Genomic DNA, 26060 nt, shown 5'->3' on the forward strand with positions numbered 1-26060 from the left:
ATACTGAGATGATATTTGCCTTTTAATTCTCATTCCCTTGTGAGTGTACAGGGGGGGTTTTCAGAGGCTACCCGCACACGATGCCACAAGAGGCTGAATGCAGAAGCCGGTTTGAGAATCCACCTATCTTCTATTAACCCAGACATTAAAGAGATTTACAAAAATTTCTTGATAGCATTGGTAGTCTTCTCATTAATAGTTGGGAAATAGTTATTTTCCCCACAAAGTAATTTATGCTAAGTAATGGTTTGTTATTATTTTTAAATAAATTATTATTTTTTTGATTTCTTACTTTTAATTTCTAACACAGAAAATGTTTGCATTACTTTCCTATTGCTGCTGTAACAGATTACTACAAACATGGTGACTTAAAATGACTATAGATCTGGAGGTCAGACGTCTAGAAATGGGTCTTACAGAGCTAAAATGAAGGTTTTGCCAGGACCGAGTCCCTGGAGCGAGGGGAGATCATGTCCCTTGCCTTTGCCAGCTTCTACAGGCTGCCTGTGCTCCTTGGCTCATGGTCTCCCTTCCAGCAATGGCATCACTTTAACCTCTGCTTCCAACCTAGTAATTCCTTCTCTGACTCTTGACGCCTCTGCCTCCCTCTTATGAAGACCTTTTTGATTATACTGAGCCATCTGGATAATCCAGGATAATCTCCTTCATCTCAGGACCCTTAATATAATCACATCCATAGTCTGTTTTGCCATAGAAAGTAGCATATTCCCAAGTTCTGGGGGTCTGGGGCCATTCCTCTGCCCACCACACGTTGCTAGATACTTGTATAACCCATATAAGGAAAGCTCTTTGGGTCCTCATTCATTTTTCAGAGAACCACTGCTCTGCCAGATGAACAGATGAAGGTAGCTATTAGGTGGGAAAGCTCAGAAAAGCTGTGTTGTTATATTAGCCAAAGTTGTACAGACTGAGTAGAACTTGAACTTGAAGCCATGTCATCTGGCGACTGATGAACCTAGTATGGCTCCAAGCTTTGCTGCCAACCCCCAAACACCCTGACGGAGGCAAAGGCCAAAAAAATTATTCTGTGGGCACTTTGCAGGCATCAAATTGAGAATATGACAAGCACGCAGAGGTGAGTTTGGTGAGCAGGGGGGAGGACAAGTTGGACAAGAAGGTGTTTAAAATAATCTTACTTTTCAAAACCTTATTTAGAAACATACAAATTCATTACCTCGTGAGAAAGGAGGAAAATGTTATAAATGGCCAGATGTTCCAGCACCAAGTCAGAGAGAGATGAGTGACCGTTCTCGGTCCGGAGGAGCATGACTGGGACTAGAGCCCATGAGATTCGGAGCATGTGCAGCAACGCCGTGCTCTGAGTCACACGATAGGGCCTGGTGACCAAACTCAGATTTATGGTCACTCGTCTTGACAATGGCTGTCAAGCACCAGTTTTTAACACTCTAACTGAAAAGGACATCTGAAGGATTGCATTCTTAGGCTGTCTCTCTGCATTATTTTGACATGACAAGAGCCACAATTTTGTAGCAGAAAAGAAACTGCACTCAGGTGGACTGTGTTAAAACCATGCTAATGATTCAAATTAGAGCTTTCAAAGAGACACAGATTTACAGTAAAAGAGGAGAAATGGGAGGCTTGAATGGCCAGTTACTGCTCTACCAAACGAATTGCCAGGCCCAGGTCAACTAAACTGGGAGCAGTGGCAGTAAGATTCCTTTCCCTACAACGGCACTTGTGAACAATGGCTCCCCAGTCCAGAAGGCCGGGCAGGGCTTCCTTGGGAAGTACCTGCCATTCCTGAGCAGCTTCTCCAGTCCGGCCTCATCTCTTTCCCAGTTCTCCAGGTGAAGCTTCTGAAGTGTTCAGCTGGCCAAACCAAAAACCTGCAGTACTGTCTGAACTGACAGCCAACAATGACCCAAGAACATGAGGACACAGAGACAGTAACTACTTGTTAGAATTTGCTATCCAAGGGAGAAAAAGCCACAGAATTGCCTGATATTTATATTTTCCAAGTGAAAGTATGGGGTCAAAAACAGGCAGTCCCTCCGGGAATCTCTAGCCACACAGCTCAGCATCTCCTAGGAATGTTTTCCGATGACTACACTGGTGTTACTACAAGAATGCTGCCTGTAACCTATAAAGCATGAAGATTTTGCAGATTAGAAACATGCCTGACATCACTGTCATCACGAAGTCCTAATCCACCCATACCTGCCAGGTCTATGTAGCCTCTGAAAAGGTATGGTTGCCTGCAGGTGATTATTCTCCTGCAGAATGAATAAACTATGAAATCAGCAACCTCAGTTGACATCCATTTTGAAATAAAACTTCTTCATGTGCCGAAGACGAAGTCCATTTAACGTTCTATAGACCACAAACTTTGTGCTGCCTCCTAGGCCTAAAGTATTTAGGGGAGTGTAGAATGTGAGGGCATGGAGTTTACAGAGATGATGCCTCTAATTCACAGCGGCAAGCGGCAATGTTCTGCACTCCATATGAAAGGCACCCACAGGCATAGATCCATGACTGAATCTTTTAGACCTAGTGTTCTGGATAGAAAGAAAAATGACACTTTAGAGGAAAACAGATTGGGAGGCATAATGAAGGGGTGCTGAGTAAGAACTCTGTTCTTAGGAGTTATTCCAAAAGTAGTGATTCCAACTTCTAAAGACAGAAATATTCAAGAGATTAACTAGAAAAAAGAAAAAAAGGCAAGAGTGTAAGGATATGTAGTATGTCACATGAGTACAGATGTGGTTAAGCTAGCTTTCAAAGAAATCACTACTTCAATATTTCCCTATCCCTAGGTGAAATAAATTAAATTATCATGTAATTTATCAGGTAAACATTAAAAGGTTTAAGAAAATTGATAAAGGGCATGTAAGAAAAAAATTGACTTTAAAATATTGCTTGAGGGCAGGCCGGGTGGTGCAGTTGGTTAAGAGCCTAAGCTCTGAGCAACAGGGTCGCCAGTTTGATTCCTACATGGGCCAGTGAGCTGTGCCCAAGCTGAGCTGCCATTGAGCTGCCAACGGGCGGCCGGATAGCTCAGCTGGTGAGAGCACGTGCTCGTAACAACAAGGCTGTCAGTTTGACTCCCACATGGAATAGGGGGCTGCGCACCCTCCCTCCCCTCCCTTTCCCCCCACAACTAGGTTGAAAGCAGTGACTAGGCTTGGAGCTGAGCTGCGCCCTCCACAACTAAGATTGAAGGACAACAACTTGACTTGAAGCTGATAGGTCCTGGAAAAACACAATGTTCCCCTTCCCCAATTCCCCAACACTGTTCCCTTCCCCAATAAAATCTTTAAAATCCATATATATATATATATATATATATATATATCACTTGAATACTACTAACTTAGGAATTGTGGTAGGCTAGATATTTGCAGGGCCCTTCAGTTATACTATAATTAGATTCTGGATAAAACAAAATTTTATTTAACATTAAAAATTACTTTACCACAACAGCGTGCAACAAGTGAATTTTAACAACTTAACTGAGTGAAAAAAATGGAAGTTGCAGAATACTTCGTGCAATGTACCATTCTTATCAAGCTTAAAAACAAGCAAAACTAAGCAATCTTTTGTTTGGATATATAAACAAACATAGTAATATGTGCCAGGATGGAAATGAACTACTGACACTAAGAGCACCGTTTACTGCAGCTGATTTTTACTTTTGGCACAAGATTTCCTCAGTGAAGGAAGCAATTTCCTGGTCTATGTTCTAGAGCAAACTTTTCATCTCAACTCAGATCGACACTCTGAGCAGCACTGGCCAAAGCACAACTCCAGAGAAGAGGGCGGACCTGGTGACCGCAAGCTTCCAGGAAGGATAAAGAGCCTCAATCAAAAGCGATTCCAAATTAAAGGAAAGGGCTTGGCCCCAAATGATTCTCCCAGGCCTCCTTAGAACCGTTCCTAATAACTTCTTCTAGAAACATTTAATTATTATTAATAGTTTTGGTTAAAGATGAAAAATGGTTTAGACTAAGGTAGAGCTTTTCCTTCATTCAGGTAGCCCTTTTTCTTTTTAAATGTCAAGTTTAAATGTTAAACTTTTAAATGTCCTGGTGTATGTGACTTCATATCCTGCAGTGGCCTTTTCTGTCATTTCCTGTGACTCAGGCAGACGTCACTTCCTGTGCCCTTTGTTTTACATGTTTCTACCACCGTGGCCCATGCTGCCTTCCTCTCCCAACAGGAAGCTGCCTTCTTCAATCCTTTTTCCTTCCTTCATCAAACCATCCTGGCCTTTCCTTGGCTGAATTTGACCTGTTGCACCTCTGAGGCCTAGAAGGTCCCTCCATCCATCAGAGCCTCACACAGTCTCAGAGCAAAGCAGGAGCTATTCGGAGGAACTGCAGATCCATGAGATGTTTGGGATTGGATAAAACGCAGGGTTAGACTTACGTGCTGTCTTTCACACACTCTCTGCTACACTCCTACTTCACTGTTGTTGAAGTTCAGGAAATCCACAACTCCTTCAGTCACTGAAGCTTTGCCTGGAACAACAAAGGCAGGAAATGAGGGAAGAAGCAACCAGAAGGAACCAAAGGGTCTGCTGGGGAAAGAAGCTCTCTTGTAGAGTTAACCTTGACATTTAAAAGAAACAAGGGCCACCTGAATTAAGGAAAATCTCTACTGTAGTCAAAGTCATTTTCATCTTTCACAACTATTTCCAGTAACTTAATGTTTGCACAACAAATCATTATTATTTACAAAGAGCTTTCACATGCATTTTCTCATCTGAGCTGAAAGATCTTGAGAATAAGCAAATATTATTTTAAAATGCAGCTGCTGAACTTCCCAAAGGTCAGGCAACTTTCCCATGACCATTCATTCAGCCAGCAGATATGAAAGGAAGAGTTAGAACCACCACTATGAGTCCTCATTCCAAACTCGTCTATGGCACAAAATATGATGGTTTCAATTGAAAAACAGTCTTATTATTTCTTCTTGCACTAGATATAATTTCTTAGTCAATAGGTATAGAAACGGCTTTGCCTCCTGGGCGAAACAGACATTGTCACAAGATTAAATGTTTATTTACCAAAGACAACCCACAAGGTAGAAAATCCACACCAAGATAATTAAGAAACTCATGTATATTTTTCATATACTCATACTCTTTTTTTCTCTTTAAATCATAGTTATAATTGCTGGGCTTTTTTTTTTTAACTTGGAAATAACTTCAAGCTTCCAGAAAAGTTGTAAAATAATAATAGTACAAAGAATACCACATATTCTTTACCCAGATTCACCTACTATTAACATCTGACCCATATACTTAATTATTTACCCTCTCTCTACAGACACACACATTCACTCAACATTTTTTTTTTCCTGAGCCAGGTGGAGATAAGTTCCATATGTCATGGCGCTTTACCTCTAAATACTTGAGAATCTATTTCTTAAAAATAGAGAATTCTTACAGTGCCATAATGCTGTTATCAATATTAGCAGATTTAATATTGACACAGTACTTTAATCCACCACCATTTTCAGTTAACTCAGTAAAACACTTTAGAGCATTTCTTTTCCTACAATCTCCAGTTAAGGGTTAGGTATTACATTTAATGGCCATTAATCTGAAACACACAGGTTTCCTTTGTCTTTTATTACACTGACGCTTTAGAAAAATATAGTCCTCCCCGTTTTTTATATGAATAAAACATTTCCTTTTGACTTGTCTGACATTTCCTCATGATTCAATTCAGGTCATGCCATTATCAGCCAGGGAACCATTGAGATGATGTTTCCTTCTCCAGGTGTCCTATCTGAAAGCATCTAAAGTCCATCTAAGCCTCCTTGGCACTGTTCATTTTGATCACCCAGCCAAGGTTTTGTCTAATTTCTACAATGAAAAATTATTATTTTTTCCCTGGCAACTAATAAGTAATCTGTGGGAAGATACTTTGAGACCATGAAAATATCTTATCCCTCAGCAAAATTTCCTCCTAGATTTAGTATCCATTGGTGATCCTTGCCTGATCTAAATTTTATTGCAATGGCTGCAACATGCTGCCTGTTCCAACTCCAGCATTTCCCCCAAATTGTCAGTCATTACTCAGCATTGTACATTACTTATTTGTCTGTTTACCTACTTAAGATCAGTATGGGTACACGAAGTCCTTCTTTTTCAATTGTTTATAATTTATCCCTGGACTTAATTATTTTGGTGCTTAAACCATCTCAGATTTATAGGCAGTGGGCGCCCCTTTAAGCTGGCTCCTTTATCTCTGTAACATGCCCACATCATTTTTTTTCTTACTTTTATTTCCTTACTTTCTGACATTTAAAAACAAAGTTCTGGGCTCATCTTGTCCCTACCCCACCTCTGCTCTGAATGCAGCCATTTCTCCAAAAAATGCTGGTTCCTTTCAGTGGAGAATGGTATTAGAGACCAAAACCTATAGTGTAACACTATTTTAAAGGCATTTTCTATTTCTATTGATTCCTTTTCATTTTAAATATGAGTCACATTTTCCTGCTTCTTTGCATGCTTCTCTTCTGTTAGAAGGCAGGCAATTAGGAGGTATTCAGTTTAATTCCAATGACCTCTAAATTACTGGCGGATTCTCTCTATCCTGTCAGGCTTGATTTTATATTTGGTTAAGACAGGTCTATTTCAGTTATGTCCTTAGTCCTGCCTAGTGCATGGCCCTTACTCTGAGGTATGACACTTACTCCAAAGACGTGGTCTTTCTGGTGTCTCAGTGGAACAGCTAAGGTGCTCGGAGAGGTCTCTCCACCCTTGCTAGGCCAGAGCTTTCCATATCTCTCAGTACAGCATGACCTCGGGCACAGCCATTCACTTCGGACTCTGGTAGCAGCTTCTCTCTGCTAGGTCTCAACCCATACGTATATAAACATCCCAGCTTCTGGATTCCCTCACATAGCTCCCTCCTCCCCAGTACTCTGCCATACCCGCACACATTCCAGCCTCTTGGGCAGCCCTGACTTCCATGAGACCACCATGCTTGCTAGGACTCCCCTCCCAGTATGAAGGCAGGAAAAGCGCTCGAGCAGAACACCAGAGCCAATGTGTGTCTCACTGCACGAGATTCTCTTCTCTCAAGGGTCACAGTGTTGGCTGTCTGTTGCCCAGTGACTAATAACAACTGCCTCATATGATGCTCAGTTTTGTAGTTTACCACAGGAGGGCAAGTCTGGCACCAGATACCTCTTTTCTTCTTTATGATTTCAACATTACTGATGCTAAGGAACACAAGGGCTGTTCTCTTGCAGGGGTTAAGAATCAAACACTTTGAGCATATAATAAATGCTCTTGATTTAAACATTCCAAAGAAACTCTAACAATCTGCTTCTTGGAAATGTATGTGTTTATTTTTATTGCGATGTTGTGGCAAGAGAAATGCTCTCTAGCAATCAGGCAATTCCAAACAAAATGACAGGAAAATGTCTCTATTCCTTCCAGAAAGCTGATACTCACTTCAGATAGCCAGCTGGCTATCACTCTGACACATAATTAGATTTATTTCTATTACTCTTCCTCCAAATGGCATAACAAAACACTATAGTGTATCCAAAGAAATGAAAGTTAGTTGCTAGTCTTCCTTTTTCTTGTTTATGCACAAAAGTACTTAGGGGTGGGGAGAAGACTCCTTTTCACATAAATCATTTTCTGACGTATTTCCATTTCTGCTTCTAACCACTGATGAGAAAATAATTAGGAAAAAAACAGTCGAAATGAAAACTTGCAACCCCAGACACAAAGTTAATCAAAAGGAAATTGGCAAACAAGAACAGTATTTTCATCACATACTGTGATAAAAGAGAATTTTACAATCACAGGAAAATGGAGAATAGGTCTCTCCCTACATGAGCCAGCAGACTCGTGCCCAGAGACTCGCGCGCGCGCACACACACAAACACACACACACACACACACACACACACACACACACACACACGCGCGCACGCACAGCGTTCCAAGCAGTGTGCCAGGCAGAAATGTGGGATGACCTCTTTCTACCTTGTGAGCAGGTTTTCTCCTAATATTAGAAATGCACATTGCAGCCCATTTAATTCTCAAAGGGAAATAACACATGGAAGTAGTACCTTTCTTTGGTTTTACTTCAAGTCCCCTAAGAACCTAAAGCCAAGATCTGATGTAAACACAGTGTCTATTTGTCCCTTGGTCCTCCTCATTGTCCAAGCACTCCCTATCCTGCAGGGGCTCTTAGATCAGTCTTCTCACAGGTCTCAGTGTCTCCATGTGGACCCTTTTGAATTCTGTTTCCTTGGTTTAGCACGTGCCCGGTACTCTAATTAAGTACAGTTCTTCCATGGTTTCCCATTTACCAGGAATACCATCAGTGCCTCTTTAAGATCTGCTTTCTACTCACCTTTCCATTTCATCTCCCAACATTTTTTGCCCCTTCACTAGTAAAAACCTTGTAGCAATTTTCCTTCAGAAACACCCTTTCCTCCCTTTCTTCTCTTGACTAACTCACTGAGGCTTTACAATGGCTGGGGAATATTTCATGACCACCATTTGAAGCTGGGTTGGTGCCCCAACCTAAGTATTCTCACAGCAGCTGTGCTCACCTTTATAATAAATAAGCGTTTCTGAGTGCTTATGGCGCGCTAAGCACTACGAATGGGCACTTAACATGCATTATCTCACTGAGTGCTCGCATGAACTCTAAACAGTAGGTGTTGTTATCAGCCCACTCTACAGATGAGCAAACGGGCAGAGGGGCTCAGCAGCTTCACAGCGTCACACGGCTGGTGAATGGAGGAGCCAAAGAGCCTGACAGGCTTTCCATAAACAGCGCTCAACATATTTGAGGGGAAAACTGACAGTTTAACTGGTGTTTCCAGGTAAAGGCCCAGAAGGGCAACAAATGGTGACCCCATAACAACACAAAAAGGGTAAAAATAAGATGCAAAAAACTCATCAGAATTCTTCAGAAGAGAATGTCATAAAGATACTTATAAACTAGCATCAACTACTATATTCATCATAAAGACCAAAATATTTCATCCAGATGGGGTGACCAGCAATTTCAAGAGTGCAGGAATACACACCTGGCTCAAGCAGAAAATGTTTAAAGATAGTGGGAAGATGGGGAAGCATGTTCTTACTAGAAACAAACAAGAAAAGGTGTACTAGATCAAAGGTTAAAAGAACCTCTCAGAGGGAAGAATCTGGAATGTTAATATAATTAAATCAATTGCATTCTCAAGAAATTCGTATACTGTGCAACCAATAGGATCAATCCTCTATTTGGGGTAACGTTACATCCTACACAAATTGAATGAGTGAGGATTAGTGAATAGGCAAAAATCCTGTTGTACTCCACCTATATGTCGTGATTTAATATGCCCATTTCTGGCCCCAGATTGTGGAGTTGGGGCACCGAAGGAGGAGGTATGAAAAGGAATGTCAGTGACCTCCTTACAAATGCCACACTGATAAGTCCCATGAAGAACAAGTCAGAGAGGATAAATATCTCAGTACAGCACATCAGCTCACACAGGTTACCCTTCTCTATACTGCAGACCTTGACTGTGAACGAGGGCGTACAACCTCATGTCATAGTAAATACCAGCCAGGGTCAAAGTGATCAAGGCTGGGCTATACACTTCTGGGGAAAATTGGGGGAGGTGGGGGGAAGGAAAAAGATCCAAAGTAGATACGTGAAGATCACTGAAACCTAACTCAAGGTATGAAACTCACAGGGAAGGCTTAATCTAGGGAGAAAAAACAAGAAAGACTCCACCATTTAACATCATTTTAAGCACGAACCTGCTAAGAACAAGGGGCAGCATTTTTCCATTTCCACCAAAGATAGCGCAGAGAAAACAGTTTTAACCAAAAGTCTGAGAATTTTAGCTTCACTATGAAGACTGTTCCAAAAGCAAGAATTTTTAACTAAGGAACATGTAGTCTGTATACCCATGACATGATTGCTATGATCATTACCAGTGTGCAGAGCTGCCATATTGGTATTCAAATACTATCGGTATTCATGATTCTGCCTCGTGGAAGTTGCAGTAATAATAGTTAATACAACTGTTTACCGAGCGCTTCACTGCAGGCCAAAGGTCACTCGGGGAGACCTGAGAAGGCAGCCCAGCACTGCTGGCGCTGTGGCAGTCATGCCCAGTTTCCCGTTTTGAAAGTCCAATCTCTTTACTACAGGGATAAGGCTGAGGTACTTACCATTTGCAAAATGGGATAATACCCACCTCATAAGACACTTGGAAGGATTCAGTAAGTTAATCATAAAATATTTAGCTTGTGCCTCCCACATACTAAGCACTTAATAAATGTTAGCTATTATTATTAATAATGACAGATATTGTTAACTTTCTGGGTCAACTTTTTCCAGTTATTCAGTCTCTGATTCTATTAAAGACAAGATAGAGAGTTTATGTCAATGAGGAAAATATAACTTCAAGATGAAGAAGAACTGGTCATGTGTTCCACCATTCAGCCCATCCATGCCTATCCACACCCTCAACGGACTTTCAGGGAGCACCCATCATCTGTAGGGCACTGGAGCAGGCCCCGTGTGAAACAGGAGACAAAAACGACATGGCTAGGCTCAGAGAAAGTCATCATCTTATCATTAACCACAAACACTTGGAGAATACGCACTATGTGCCAGACACTGTTCTAAGTACCCTTAGCACCATGTGTGTGCACGTGTGCGCATGTATTCTTTTAATTCTCACAACCCTTTAGAGTAAGCACTATTTACTATTCCCAATTTACAGATGAGAAACTGAGGCACAGAGAGGATAAGTAACTTGCTCTAAGGTACACAGCTTGCAATTGCAGAGCTGGGATTCAACTGCAGGCTGTCCAGTCTCAGAGTCCTGGGGTCTTCACCACTTGATATACTGCCTCCCCCAAGACATGATGACTAAGAACTAGAGCAAGAACAGGCTATGATAGGGGCCCGGGAGGAACAGAAACAGCACGCAGTGCTCAGGGGTGACTGTGCTAGCTCTACATCTAACAGCATGAATCCTTTAACTACAGAATAATGTGTTTAAGCACATGGTACCAACCCAACCCAAAAGTCATCCACGAAACACCTGCATCTGCCACTCTGAAGGGCCATCTTCCCAGTGATTTCACACATGCTGAGGGAAAGACGAGGGCTGAGAACCTGGGCTTAGAAGTCAGGCATGCCTGGGTTTCAATCACAGCTCCTCCAATGTAGCCTTGAAACAATTAACCTTTTTCTGTGCTTTGCTGTCCTCACTGTAAGAACTAACTGAGATAATTTATGTAAAGAGCTGAATTCAAGGGCTGGCTGAGTGGCGCGCTGGTTAGGAGTTGGCTTGGCACCAGCTCTGAGCAGCAGGGCCCCAGTTCGGATCCCACATGGGCCAGTGACACTGCGCCCTCTACAGCTAAGATGGTGAACAACAGCTCGGCATGGAGCTGGGCTGCCATGAGTCGCCAGCGACTGTGTAGGCTGCAGCTCCTGCTCCAGTGGGCTGCCATGAGCTACTGTGAGTGGCTGGCAGCCAGCGTGAGCTGCTGTGAGCCGCCGTAAGTGGCCATCCAAAGGCTGGCAAGCGACTGCCTCACCCAGGGAAGAGCGCAATGATAATACCAACATGGGCCAGTGAAGCGATGTCCTCCACAACTAGACTGAAGAACAAAAGGACAGCAACTTGTCTGTTCCCCTTCCCCGATTCCCCAACGCTGTTCCCCTCCCACAATTCCCCAAGAAATAGCTTAGTTCCTGTATCTGGCACTAAGGACTATACAAATAAAATAATAATAATAATAATTAATTAATTAATTAATTAATTAATTAATTAATCGCTGCTGCTGTTTTGCATCAAGACAGCCCTGAGCTACATGTGAAAACATCAATAAGTAAACAATATGTCTATAGACCAAGAAGAATGCAATCTACAGAATTTGAAATACACTATGAATTCACTAAAATATCAATAAATATGAACTACTATAACTCAAAAAAGTATTATAAGCTGTATTTCAAAATGCTTAGAAATAAAAAAAGAAGTCTTCCATTTTAAAAGATAAGAGTAGCTGTTGTGTACTGAGGGCCAACTCTGTTCTTAGTCTTATTTATAACAGGCACTTTACAGATGTTATTCAATCTTCAGAACTACTCAGAGTTCATGAAGCGATCCCAATTTTACAGATGAGGATTCTGAGCCTCTCGGGGTTAAGTGATGGGCTACTGTCACACTACAGTAAGCAGCAGAGACTGTTGCTTAAAGCTGAAAGCCTCACCAGTGAGGCAAGCAGGGACATAATTTCAGGGTCACACAGACACTCCACAAAACATTTCCTTGGCAGCAACCAGAATTTCATTGAGCAACATTCAATACAATCCATGTCTCATCCAAAAAATGTGCATTAAAGAAGCCCAAATCATTGAAAGGTCATGATACAAGGTCTGATAATTAAGCTTGCAAACTTGTTGCAACGATGTTGCTAACCTTTTTTGATATCAGAGATATTATTCATTATGAATTTGTACTCACTGGACAAACAGCTCACCAAGTTTACTATTTGGAAGCACTGAAACAAAGGCTGTGTGAAAAAGTTAGACGACCTGAACTTTTCGACAACAATTCATGGCTCTTGCATCACGACAATGCACCAGTTCACACAACATGTCTGTGAGGGAGCTTTTAGCCAGTAAACAAATAACTGTATTGGAACACCCTCCGTACTCACCTAATCTGGGCCCCAATGACTTCTTTCTTTACCCGAAGATAAAGGAAATATTGAAAGGAAGACATTTTGATGACATTCAGGATATCAAGGGTAATACGATAACAGCTCTGATGGCCATTCCAGAAAAAGAGTTCCAAAATTGCTTTGAAGGGTGGACTAGGCGCTGGCGTCAGTGCATAGCTTCCCAAGGGGAGTACTTCGTAGGTGACCATAGTGATATTCAGAAAAGAGATACGTAGCACTTTTTTTAGAATGAGTCCGCGAAATCAATTGTCCGACCTCGTATGTCACTCATCAAAGTGACATACTAGTACAAATCTCATTCTATCATCCCTTTAGTCATAATGTCCATTGGGAACACTGTGAGAGCAGTAATCTACAAATAACTATGGTTATCCGAAAGTGACTAGATTTACAACAAACAACTTGGGCTCTAGAACGTACCAGCTCTAGAGCTGGGACGCTGGTGAAAAGGAAGTAACATCAATGGCATAACACAAAATAAGTGTTCAGGGTGAGTGTGGATAGAGAAGGAAAATGTAAATAAAAAAATCCCCATCTAATTTTGCTTGTAGGAGAGCATCCTTATCACAAATAGCAAATCTATGACTCAAACTTTCTTATTTATGATTTTCTGTGTGTCACCCACCCTCAAGAAAAAAAGAAGGCAGCAAGAATGTATGTAAATTCTAAGACTTGAGTCTGCTGCTCATACTTCAGAATATGAACTCCATCCCTGAGATGAGAGTCCACATGTTCGGTCACCACTATGTCCTCAGCACAATACAGGGCCAGATGGACTGTGGCCTTCCACCAATAAGAGTGGATGTTCACACCCAGAACAGTACGAAAATACAGAGAAACGGTGTAAAGAGCTGCCGGAGGAAGGGTTACTTACCCCATTCCATCAGGCCTCAGCACCAAACTGCTCTTTAGAACCTAAGTAACAGAAATGTGAGATTACCCGATTATTTTGTTTGTTTGTTTGGAATGAACATACTACACTTTGGGGGCAAATATGCTGCCCAATCTGGTTTGACTATTCAGCTTTTGGAATGAACACGTATTATGCTTTGGAGGTGAAAAATACCTCCCAACTCCTTTTGACTATTCAAAATACTTGCCAATGTTTTGAAATACTTACTGGCCTAAAATATGCCTCCTAATCTGCTATTTCAGAAGAAATATGAGTCATATATGCAAAAAACTCACTGCTAGCATTGTGTTAGATACAACCAACACAAAGAAGAACAAAGTCAGGCCAACTACAGTGTACTAGAGACACAGACCGTAAACAAACAATTACAATGCCGTACAATTAGTGCTCTCGGCAAAGCAGGACGAAGTGCGGGAGGGTGCAGGAGAGGGAATGAGTAGCCCTGCTGCACATTTCAACCCCACAGTGTGAGAAAGACCCTTTGCAATTCCCTTGTCCAATCCTCATTATCTTCTTTACAATGAAAAAGCAGCACAGTCCATCCATATACAAAACATTTTAAATGGTCCCCATGCCCGTCAGTCATCTTCCCACTCCCATGAAAAGCTCCACATTGCTTTCATGTGTACCAGTTAAATAAAAAGTTCTTCAAGTAATGACCAGCCACGCTGTAATGCTGGCTACTAAAACACACACACAACTTAAGGGTTTAAGCTGTGTCAGAAATTTTTGACCCTAGTGTTTCCTCCAAAATCCCTGGCCTTCTTTATAGCTGATAAAAATCATATGAAATATTCTGTCCAAAAATCTTAAAGACACAAGCCAAATGAATGGTTTATCTAAAATCACGAAGCCATCATGAGCAGTTTGTTCTATTACATTATTTAAGTTCTGTGCATCTCCAAGAGAGATTTCAGGCAACATACAATTAAAGACACCTGCACTTGGAAGAAACAGTTACAAATGTGAAGTCATGAAATGGAAAAAGAAGTCCATTTTCTAACCGCCAGGTAATGCTGCTATTATGCTGGAACATGAAAATGATTTCTAAAGTTCTGATAGCCAGAGCCAAAAGGGAAACAGAGCAAGCCACATAATTCTGCACCAAGTAAGAATATAAAGGGATTTTTCCCTAAGTACTGAGAAAGCCGTCTTTCTTCATAGTGGCTTGTTCAACACATGTAGAGGCATCACCGTGTGGTTTCTTACATTTGTACTAAATAAAAGTTATGAGCATGTATTAAAGTATGCCTCAGGGAAGGGGCTCAGGGAGGCACTGATAATGTGGAAATGAACACCTTTTGTTTATATCCAGTTTAAAAGTACTAAATAAGATAACTAAAAACACACATTAGGCGGGAAGGTGTCACAGAGAGGGGTCAGTCCTCAAAACAAGACCTTCCAGGAAAAACTATTCAGATGTGGTCTTTTCAGAAAGAACTGAAATAAAAGGTTTTCAGGAATGTCAACACCTACTTCAGTACTCAGAAAGCTATCATCGCATTTGGCTGGCGCAGCACGGTTTACATGCCAGTTCCCTCCCCTACAGCTTGCTCTGTGTCACCAAGGACCCCATTATCACCCACCTAACCAGAAGGGAAGGAACGACCCTAAAGTGCACTCATGACTTTATTTCATATTTTAAAGGAACGTACACAGGATGCCTGTTTGTGCCTTAGTCTCTTTTCTTAATTTTTACTTTTCTTACTAGTAACACGTGCTTCTTATCTGTTTGGGGACAGTGCCACACTTTGTACATGTGTTTATCATTATAAATTCCTTTATCCTTGTATCCAAGTGGGTCCTATTCACTACAAAGAAACTTGTGGAGCCTTAATATACTAAATGTGAGATGTGAATGTGGGCATAGAGCCCTGGCGGACATGCTGACCTATCTCCTTTCACAAACTTACTGGCCCTGCCCCGTTTTTTGTTTATCCCCATGGAGCCTTCTCATAAGAATAATGACCCATACAGTGTATTCTGAGAAATGCCGCTGCAAAGTATTTCCTTAAAACAAGACCTAAATTCTTAATGGGCTGATTCATTGATACAGCTCTGTGGCTTCACCTTGGAGAATGAAAAGCCTACGACGAACTAGGCCTTGGGCTGGAAACCTGACTCTTTTGAAAGTCAGCTCTAGCCCCTGAGATGCACTCACATTTCTGATTCAGACGCTTTTGGGGCCAGAGAACAGGCCTCGGCTTAGTGGGAATTCCTGAGGCACTCAAGAGACATGAGTGTACACTGTTTCAGGAGGAAATTTCAAACTATGTTCTTAGGGGTGAAATATTAGACTTAGTTTTTATACATCGCCTAACTATACTGATATCCCTTCTTTCTTTCCACCCTTTAATTGACTCAAGTCCTCCCACATTCATTCCTTATAATCAGAACCCTATTTCCTCTGTGCAAATAATCAACTAATTCAGAATATGGTGTGAGGGACTAATAGCTCCTTCGAACTACCAGGAATATTTGGGTTTAAAAATGATTAAATATTGAAATATTTGGGTAAAAGGTTGACAAAGCACCTTTTAATACATTAGATCATGTTTTTATTTACTGCATTAAGCTTTTGTTTTAATTACAAAAATAATTATATGTTTACATTAAGCATGACAAGTGTTAAAGCCTTAAGAAAGAATTCCAGGTACTTCGAATTCTACCACTTAAAGGTAATCCAAGGGAACATTTTGATTAATGCCTTTCCAGATTTTCCCCCATGCCACATAGTTTCTTTATTGAATTGTTAACTTTATATATTCTATTTTAGCCTATTTTTCATACATTTCGTCCCATGTCAATATTTTTCCTCAACATCTTTGTCATGGTTACACAATACTCCATTACACTGATGAATTATAACATATCCATCCATCGCCCTTTGGGGGGCCATCTGGGTTGCTCGGAATGTTTAGTTTCAGACAATGCTCACTAAGCACCGTCAAGCGCTAACTCTCTGAACACAGCTCTTATCATTTACTTAGAAATTGCTTCCAGAAGTAGGCTCGCTGAGTCAAAGCATCAACACGCTGTTTACTGAGTCCCAGGAGACCTTGTAGGGAAAAGGGCCCTCTGAATCATTTCAGTTCGCATTTCTCTCACCCTCCTGTGGCTGAATTTTCCCAGTCTGTTCCTGCTGCCTTTACCGTTAGTCTAGTTGTTATCTGGTTTTCAAGATAGGCAAATTCTGTAGTCTACTAGACAGCCTTAGTCCAACAATCCGTCTGGCTAAGTACAACCTCTGAGTCCTTTAAAATAAGATCAGAAGTCATTCTGTCTGTTTGCCCTTCCGTGTTCCTAATTTTTTACCCATCTGTCATTTCTGTGCTATTTCTAACTGAATAACTGATATGAATCACCACATATTCAAGGACCCTGTACTGGCCTTGTCTAATACTTATTTCAAATCTTCTTTTTTCCCCACAGTAACTTTCTAAAACACAGGTAAAGTAAGGGTTCAGAGATCGGAATAAGTGCCTCCAAATTTCTAACCCTCCTACCGCCGGGCATGTCAACGCAGCAGCATTTCTCAGAATCCATCCTGTGGGACACCCTTCTTATGAGAGGAGTCACCTGGGAGGGTGTCAGTGATACAACATTGGGTTCTCTGCCCCCACTCCCTCTCATAATGTAACACTTCATTTACTTCACATCTCCCTGTTTATCTTTGAAGGGCCAAGGTGTCAGTGGGACAACATGCAGCAGTGTTTGTTAAAGTCAGAGCGCTTCCTGAGTGGAACAGCAGCAGCAGCAGCGCAGGGCTCTTTTCTGAGTCATAAGTCTCATCTACCTCATACCATCAGGAAGGATGAAGCTGCAAAGTAGAATCCAGGAAGAGCAATATAGCTCCACTATCAGGGCACAACTGCCATCCAGGAAGATGGCTTCAACCACTTGTTGATTTTCCTGGCACATAATGAAGCTCATATTGCATCTATTAAGCCACACAGATTTTACCTGGACTATTAATTAAATGCCTGGATTATTCTCAAGGCAGCACTAGACAAGATGCAGACAAACCCAAAGAGCTCCAGTGTTTCTCAGGGGCATGTCATTAGCATTCTGGACAGGACAATTCTTCATTGGGTGGGACTGTCTCAAGGACTGAGGGACGTTTAGTATCCCACACCCTCAGGATGTTAAATGCTAATATATACACCCCTCACCATCATCATGACAACCACAAATGTCCCCACAGGTTTTCTAAACAATAGGGCAGGGGTGATGGGTGGAAGGTGTAATACTGCCCCACACTGAGCACTTCTGTTTGTCCTTGGTGAGATGGAATTAATATTCAGGAAATGACAGAAAACAATATTAATCTGGATATGGAATTACACAGTGTAAGTTGTAAGTACCATAAAGGATCAAAGGAGATCAAGGGGGGCTGACAGCACAGGGCAAGCTTTGATGTGAACAAGAGATGGAGACCTGTCACCTCTTTCCAGAGTCCACATCGGGGTTAACATTTGCTGGGAAATGCTTTTTCATAGACAGACATCCTGGATTGCCCCTGCTTTAAGCTGATTCCATGAGCTAATACAGTCAAGCACATCCCACACATTTGGCAATGCCTACTTTTAAAAAAAACACTGTTACTGTTTCTGTCTTCCCGTTCAGGGCAAGTTTTCTCCTTGCATCCTGGGTATCCAAGGAGGGCAGGAAAACAGTGAGCGTCTTGGTAAAGGTGAAGGTGAAGGGCACTGGGGTCCTGGCCCTGCTGGGCTGCTCCAGAGAAGTAAACCAGAAGTACCGGTCCCTGCACTGCAGGACTGGCCCTCACTCAGCACGGAGGAGACCAGAACATTGTCTGGTTCCTTCCGCCCATGTCAGCCGTGGTCAAAGAGCCATTGTTCCCAGAAAGACCAGTGTGTTTAAGCTTCTGGGAACAATGCCCCTCTTTGATCTTCTGTGCTCCAGCTGAATAAGGTCACTGGCTGTTCTCAACCTCAACCGCAACCAACATCTTTGCCTTTTACTGTACAGTGGTGGCAGTGGTATGTTTTCTGATGGCATCATTATGCTCAGGTGAGACTGAAAAGGTCAGTGAATGAGTCATCTTTCATAGATCCTGTTCAGAATTTACTAATGACACACGATCCACTAGGTATTATATGGGCGTGGTTCTCAAACTTCTGGAGCTTATGTAAAATGCACGTTTCCAGGCCTCAAAAAGTCTGATTTCAGTAAGTTGTGGAGTCAGGAAACTGCAATTAAGCCTCCCCCCTGGTGTCTGATACAGGTGATCCATGGATATGCTTTGTGAAAAACTGGACAGAATCACAGTAAACTAAACAAAAAACTAGCATCTTCTTCACATTTTATATTCTAATCTTGAAATGTATTCTTTCCTAGCAAAAATTAAAACTAAACATCTGTAAATATAGAAACGAGATCAATTTAATTCTGAAAGAAAAACAGGGCCCCTGTTGTAAGGCTCATATAGACATGCTTAGCCTGCAATTAAAACTTCTATTTATATGTATAAAGAATTTATATTTTAGTCTCCATATAAGATTGGCTGATCACAAGATGAGTATTTGTTAAATCAAAGCCCACTCAACGTAACTATAAACCTTATATTCGGATAAGCTTTGCTAATTTTTTTCAATATTTCTTACTTCATCCTCATGAAAGAATATCTTATCTTGCCATCTGATTACTTGCATCAGTCTGGTGTGCAAACTAAGGCATAAAGAGTTTACACAACGTGTCTAAAGATCTGCTAGATTAGAAATGGCAAATAGGTTTCATGTTACTTGCCAGTTCAGGTAGATCAGTAGACCCGAAATAGCTGCCTAGAGTGCAACACTAAGAAAGCACGCCCGGTGGGAGGGAGCAGTGATTGATTAGCAGTGTTTGACACGGCCCAGGTTAAGAGAAATGGTTGTACCTATGCATACATATAACAGACATGCCACCTCTCAAAATATTTAGAAGCAATTAAAATATTTATAAATACCACTACTTGCATTCCTTCACTCAACAAATACAACCAAGTGTCTAGTATGTGCCAGACACTATGCTAAGTACTAAGAATCTACCAATAAAGTGTAAGTACTATCAACGGGATGGACATGATGCAATAAGACGACCTCTAACCTAAGGCTCTACCTGACAAAATGGTATTTAAGGGGAGAACTGAAAAAAGAATAATAGTCAACAAAATTTTTAAAAGCAGGGAGGAAAGTGGAAACGAATGTTTCCTGCTTCTGAGAAACCGAAACCAAGCCACCAGGGCTGGATCAGAGGGAGAGGAGGAATGGGGTTGGGCTGGGGCTCAGCAGGCAAGGGCCAGGTCACTGGGGCTTTGAGGTTGTGAGATTTCAATTTAAAATCATGGGCAGTTAGGGAAAAGCTGGGTGATGTAAGTTGGGTTTTTTGATGGGAGCAGGTGTGAATTTCAAAATTTGCATTTCACAGAGAGAATGGAAGAGAGACAGTGAACAGAGAATGATTACAGCCACCCACGTGACCAGAGACCAGGAGGGTGAGATAGGGAGAAGTGAGTGGATTTGAGATGCTTTTTGGAGGCAGAATCTACAGTGAGTTGGTTTGGGGAAGCATTTAGGGGATGACAGAAAGGGAGAAGGCCAAGATGCAGCTCTGACCGAAGTGCTGAGGATACACTCAAGTGGAAACTACAAAGCAGCTGGACCAACCAGGGTTGGAGACCTTATTGAAGGCTTAAGATCTGAAAAATGTGGAGATCGCAGACACAGTATATACAACCAAAAACACTGCTCCTATATCTTCTGCTGCCCAAACTAGCTAAATTTTACAATAGTTATATTACTACACCTGTGAAGACTTAATCCATCAGAGACATTATCATATAAGTCTCCGATTTTCTAAATTACAGTGCTTACTGCATGTTTTTACCTCTCATAACAACTTCATTCAAGTGACTAGAAAACTCCTGCTTTTGAAAATTTTGTAAAGCTTTTGCACTTTTCTGCCTTGTTAAAAATGGCATGCCAACATAATTTCACCTTTCTTTAGAGATTTACTATCTTACTTGAATGTTACCACTCAGAGCTCTGCCTATATAATTAATGACTGCAAGCCCCTCCCTGAGCGTCCTTGGCTGTGTGAATGGGGAATCCCTAGCGTGGCTGGCTACTTCATCTGTCATGCTTTAAGTGCCCAGGGCTACTGTAAGTTGCCCTACTTGGAGATAAGACCAGGAGGTGGGGCCAAGGTCACTGAAACTGTAATATAAAGATGCTGGCCTCTGCCTGAGCCACCTGCTCTGGGAGATTTGGTGGCGGGGGAAAGGCTTGTTTCAAATTTAATCAAGAGAACCAGGGTGGAGCCTCCAAATTCATGACTAGAACTAAACTGTAGGGCTCATCCACCTAAAAAGGGGACTTTGATTCCTGGAGCTGATGTTTTCTTTTCTGATAAAAAACATAACTTAGGACAAAGGCACTATAACTGGCAGCTATTTCACTTCAAGAAGAGTTTCTGCTTTTATCCTGCTAACAGGTTTTAATAGGGAAAGTTCAAGATGCTGGCATCCATAGATGCAAGAGGCTGTGTGTCTCACACCTTTGCCTAAAATCACTGTGGTGAAAACTGTTACTTTTTTGTTCTTAAAATCCTCCCAAGTCCACCGCCACCAATGCCAGATTCTCAAGGCACAGCTTGGACGTTCCAGCAACAAATTAGACCTTGTGGGAAAGAAAAGTGAAGGTACCACACCCTATGACTTCCACTTTTCGTTCTTCAAAGACTTGTGTGGCATACAAGAGAAGTGTGTAAACATAATTTCCAAGGGTCTGTGTGTCTAAAAATGGCCGGAAGTACATTTATTATTGTCTTTAATATTATTTTTAAAAATTCAAAAAGATCTGACGCACATATGTATTATATTTACTTACAAATCACTGTTTTGAAGTGATGCCATTCATTTAATTCTTAGACATCTGTTTAAGAACAGATTATGAGATACCAAAAAGATTGAACTAAAGAAGAAAAAATAGAATTTCTATGACACCACCAATCTGGGTTTAGAGCAGAAAATATTCACATGCACACTTGTTCATAAAAATAAAAACTTAAAAAATTTAAAAAAAGAGGTCAAAGGAGTGAGACTTTATGAATAACATGAGTCAAAGAAAAAGCAAAGTGCCATAAAGAAAGCTTTGTGAAAAAAAATAGAAAAGCTATATATGTAATATAGAAAATGTATAAAACTATATATTATATATATTATGTATAATACGTACATTATATGTATATGTTACATATGTTATATATAACATATAAAAAGCTATGTTATCTACAAATTATATACATATAACAAAGATATATATTATTCAGAAAGTCCCAATTCTTTTTTGTTAGTTGGTTTTTATTTTTCAGCAAACATTCATGCAGTTTTCTTTGTTATCGTAATGTAATGACAATTGCGAAAAACAAAAAGGAAAGTTTTTTTGAATATTCTAGCTTTTACTGTTTCTAAACATGCAACGTACCCGTTTTTCAGACCAAAGGGAAGCCATCACTGTTACACTTGGAATGACTTCCCTCGCACATACAGTCCTATATGATCACTATCAGGCCAATTTGAACCAGTGACATTAGGCAACCACAGCTGGTCTGCCAACCATCCGTGCAGCACCAGGAGTAGCATGCAACCAAACTATCTTGGAGGAAAAGTATTGACTCACTGCAGAGCAGCGAACGCTTCAAGACAAACTTGGATTTTCCATTACAGTATGCTCAGCTGGAAACAGTGACTCTGTAGCAAGGCTGGCGATTTGACTTACAAGTGACTCTAGAATGCAAGGCTGATTTTCACATCTCCTGGAATCATGGGAGGGAAAAGAGGACAGCGGAGACGTGAGGCCGTGCGTTTCAGCACATCCACATGCAGGCCTGGGGCTGGCCCTCACTCAAGTTATTTTCAAAAGCCAAGGTGAATAAATGTCTGCCTTGTACATCTAGTTGGAAAAACGTATTAAGCATTAGAATAAAAGGGTTGTGGTAAAAAAAAAAAAATCCGCAAGTAGAGCAGAAAACAATCCCTCTGACTCTAGTAGGGCAAGGAGTTTCTGCAGGGCTAGGACCTGCGTTCAGGTGAACTCCAAAAACAAAGGGCTGCTGCTGACGTTCCACTTATAGAGGAGGCAGGTTGGATAATGGGGTTTTGAGCACAAAATAACTAGGCATGGAGCAATCGAGTCTCTTCAGCAGGAAGCAGATAGTAACCATTGACTCCCAAAAGCCAAAAACCCAAAATAATCTGCATGTTGAAACCAAAAACTCAGCTAACTTTGGCCCGATGACCATGCTTGTGAGTAAATTTTACAGGTAGTTTTTAATCCAAAACTTTTTCACTTGACTTAATGCCAAACATCTTTTATCTTTAAACAAAACAAAACAAAATCAAAAACAAAAAACAGAAAAAATTCAAATCCTCATTCACTCAAGTGACAGAAAATTGACCACTCTAGGAGCCATTTAAAGAATGTACCATATTTCCCCATGTATAAGAAGCACCCTTTTTCAAAAAATTTGGGGTCTAAAAATTGGGTGCATCTTATACAGTGGTTGTAGATTTTTTTTCCTTGCATTTCCCGCAAGTGATGAGGAGCTGTATGAATTTTATGATGAATAAAACTTGAGTTTAATAACTTTATGTAATACATTTTTTTCAAATTTCGGGCCCTAAAATTAAGGTGCATCTTATACATGGGAGTGTCTCATACATGGGGAAAAATACAGTAGTTACACAGCCTTCAAAGGCAATCCCAGGGGAGGCATCCTGGAAACATCCTGTAAGGGCTGCTCTACCAAAATCAGTACTTATTTTCCATAAGAGACCATTCCAAGGAAGAAAACACTCTGTTAGATGTGGAGGTTCTGATACATTTATTTCTCAAATGTCTGCTATGCTCACATATGCTAACATAACTTGTAGGAATGTAATCAAAGTATCAGGTCACAGCTAGTGAATGCCAGGGGCATCTGAAGTGCAAAGAGCTAACTCATTAATCCTCGCAACAACTCTGAGATAGTTACTTTTACTGTCTCCATTTCACAGGTGAGGAAACTGAAGCACAGAAAGGTAAAGTAAGTGCGCAGGTCACACAGGGAGGCACAGGGGAGATGACCCAGAGTGTAAAGACCATCACCAACACAGGAAGCCAGAGCTCTAAATAAAGTCATCCTACACCTATATATCTGAATGCTCCATTAAACATGACACAGCCTCACTTCAGGGAAGGAAAGCAGGCTTACGGGCCTTCTTCACTTTATTTGCATGCGGTTCCATCTATAACATAAATATTCAGCTGCAACTAAGAGTTTACTTTTTGTTCACATTCAGTTTTTTCCTTAATAGAAAATTTAAATCAAAAGCTTTTGCTGAAAAGCTAAGACAGAAAATGAATGTATCAGGTCTAACTGCTAAGCTCAAGAGAAATAAAACTGAGATAGATCCTTTGCCTAACAATCAACTAAATGCTATCTTGCAGTTTTAGAGGGTGAAAGGCTTTGAAGATGTGACATGAACAGGGGAAAACAGGAAGTTACACAGAGTACAGGCTGATGCTAAGAGCGCTTGCAGCCCACAGCCTCTTTCTTGTTCTACAAGCTCAGTCTAAATGTCACGAACCCCAGGGATGGGGATGTGCTACAAACAACCCTTCTTACTTCCCCCAAACGAAACGTGAAACGTGTGCCATTTACTTCATTGATATGTTCAATCTATTGAAATTACCTTCAACTTCGATTTGTAGATGGTAAATAATTTGGTGAAATTAGTCACTGTTTCTGTCTGAAAGAGGAAAAAGAAAAGCAAAATAAACTCAGCCCTGGTGGCTGTGGTGGCTCTAAGGAGGAAATGGCAGCATGTGTGCAATACCAATAAAATCAAGAAAAAGAGACAGGAGTAGCTTTAAGGGTGGCAAGGCGGCTATTTCACTGACGCACATATAGAACATCCGCAGCCCACCTCAACAGGAGAAGCTCTGTGATGCTAAAGGGACTCACAGGCCCCTCTGCCCCTGGCACAGCTGAAATGCCTGGTATTAGAAGAGCACAAAGTGACCAACCTCAGTGCTGCTTGTGAAAATGTCTCCTTCCAGGTTTCTACAGGCAGGGAATTCAGCAAGAGGTGTTGGTGTGGCCCCTGGTCGGTGATTCTGTTGGCTGGTGATGTGGGAGGAGCCCAAATGATTTCCTTTCCTTGGTTCAGCTTCAGAAAAGATTTTCTTCCTAGAAACAAAACAAAACAAAAAAACAAATGCAGTCTGTAGCAAACACACAAGGCATAGTCACTGTAGGAAAATCCATGGAGGTGTGGTTTTCATAAGCAGATTCTAACAAGAGATACTGGTTAGAAGACACAGCACTCACTTAGTTTTCATCCCTTGTACGAATTAAGAACCTCGGGAGACAGGTATTATTGTCCTCATTTTACAGATAAAAAAATAACTTGGAATTTATCTTTAATGAAATGCTGTTTCCATCCCAAAGTGGGTATCGCTGCTCAGAAATGAGCCAATCAGAGATTCCTTTATATGAAAGTGCAGGTGGACACACAGATGAGGACACTGTGGTTTAATAAATTAATTCACTCTCACTTAAAGAAGACTGATATGGAAACAAGCCATAAGAGGGCTATTCACTGTTTCTATTGAACTAAACACACAAATCACAACATTTGAGGCTGGCTGGATTAAATAATAAAACAGGACTCTACTGGGCGGCCAGTTGGCTCAGTTGGTTAGAGCGTGGTGCTCATTAACACCAAGATTGCCAGTTCGATTCCCACTTGGGCCAGTGAGCTGCGCCCTCCATAACTAGATTGAAAACAACGACTTGACTTGGAGCTGATGGGTCCAGGAAAAACACACTGTTGCCCAATAAAATTTATAAAAATAAAAAACACAGGACTCTACTTTAGAATCAGTGATTTGTGTCCAAAAATGTTTCAAGAATAAAAGGGTGATTTTTAAAAAGTTTGGATCATACCACTAATTTTGTGAGTATGCTTCCCTCTTCATAAAACATGTAAGATTAAAGTACAGAATTTGTCTCCTAGTTATATGCAAAAGAAATGAGAAGATCAAACACCAGCAACCAATGAAAAACAAGGAAGTATTCCTAGGATTATTTTCTCAACACAACGTTGGCTCAGTGAGTGTCTCTGCCATCAATTACCTCAGAAGCAACAAAACTTTTAAAATAAAACCACCAAAGAGGATAAAGCATAAAGTTCAACAGGAAATAAATTTGAAATTGACTGGGGACAGCCTATGAAAACCAAATTAAAAATTCATATTCCATTAGCTTGGATTGTGTGACATTCCAGCTGGGAGGCGCTCAAGTGTACCTTTTACTGTTCTCCAAGAAAAGGAAACCCTACACACATTAGTAATGACAAAGTGGCAGAGATATTTTAAC

General features: G+C 41.0%; 1 protein-coding gene across 5 annotated transcripts in view; it reads right to left on the bottom strand.

The window, feature by feature from the left end:
* SGMS1 (sphingomyelin synthase 1) overlaps positions 1 to 26060 on the bottom strand; it is a 268383-nt gene that overhangs the window by 181050 nt on the left and 61273 nt on the right. For 4 of the 5 annotated variants that reach the window (XM_019651501.1, XM_019651504.1, XM_019651498.1 and 1 more), the window contains 2 exons: positions 24707 to 24869; positions 4408 to 4499 (listed from right to left, as the gene is read on the bottom strand). The gene's annotated coding sequence lies outside the window, so the exon portion shown is untranslated. Of the gene's footprint in view, positions 1 to 4407; positions 4500 to 13598; positions 13640 to 24706; positions 24870 to 26060 lie in introns of all 5 variants that reach the window. The other variant, XM_019651505.1, reaches the window with a different exon arrangement.

The sequence above is a fragment of the Hipposideros armiger genome, unplaced genomic scaffold, assembly GCF_001890085.2.
Source record: "Hipposideros armiger isolate ML-2016 unplaced genomic scaffold, ASM189008v1 scaffold_161, whole genome shotgun sequence".
NCBI lineage: Eukaryota > Metazoa > Chordata > Mammalia > Chiroptera > Hipposideridae > Hipposideros > Hipposideros armiger.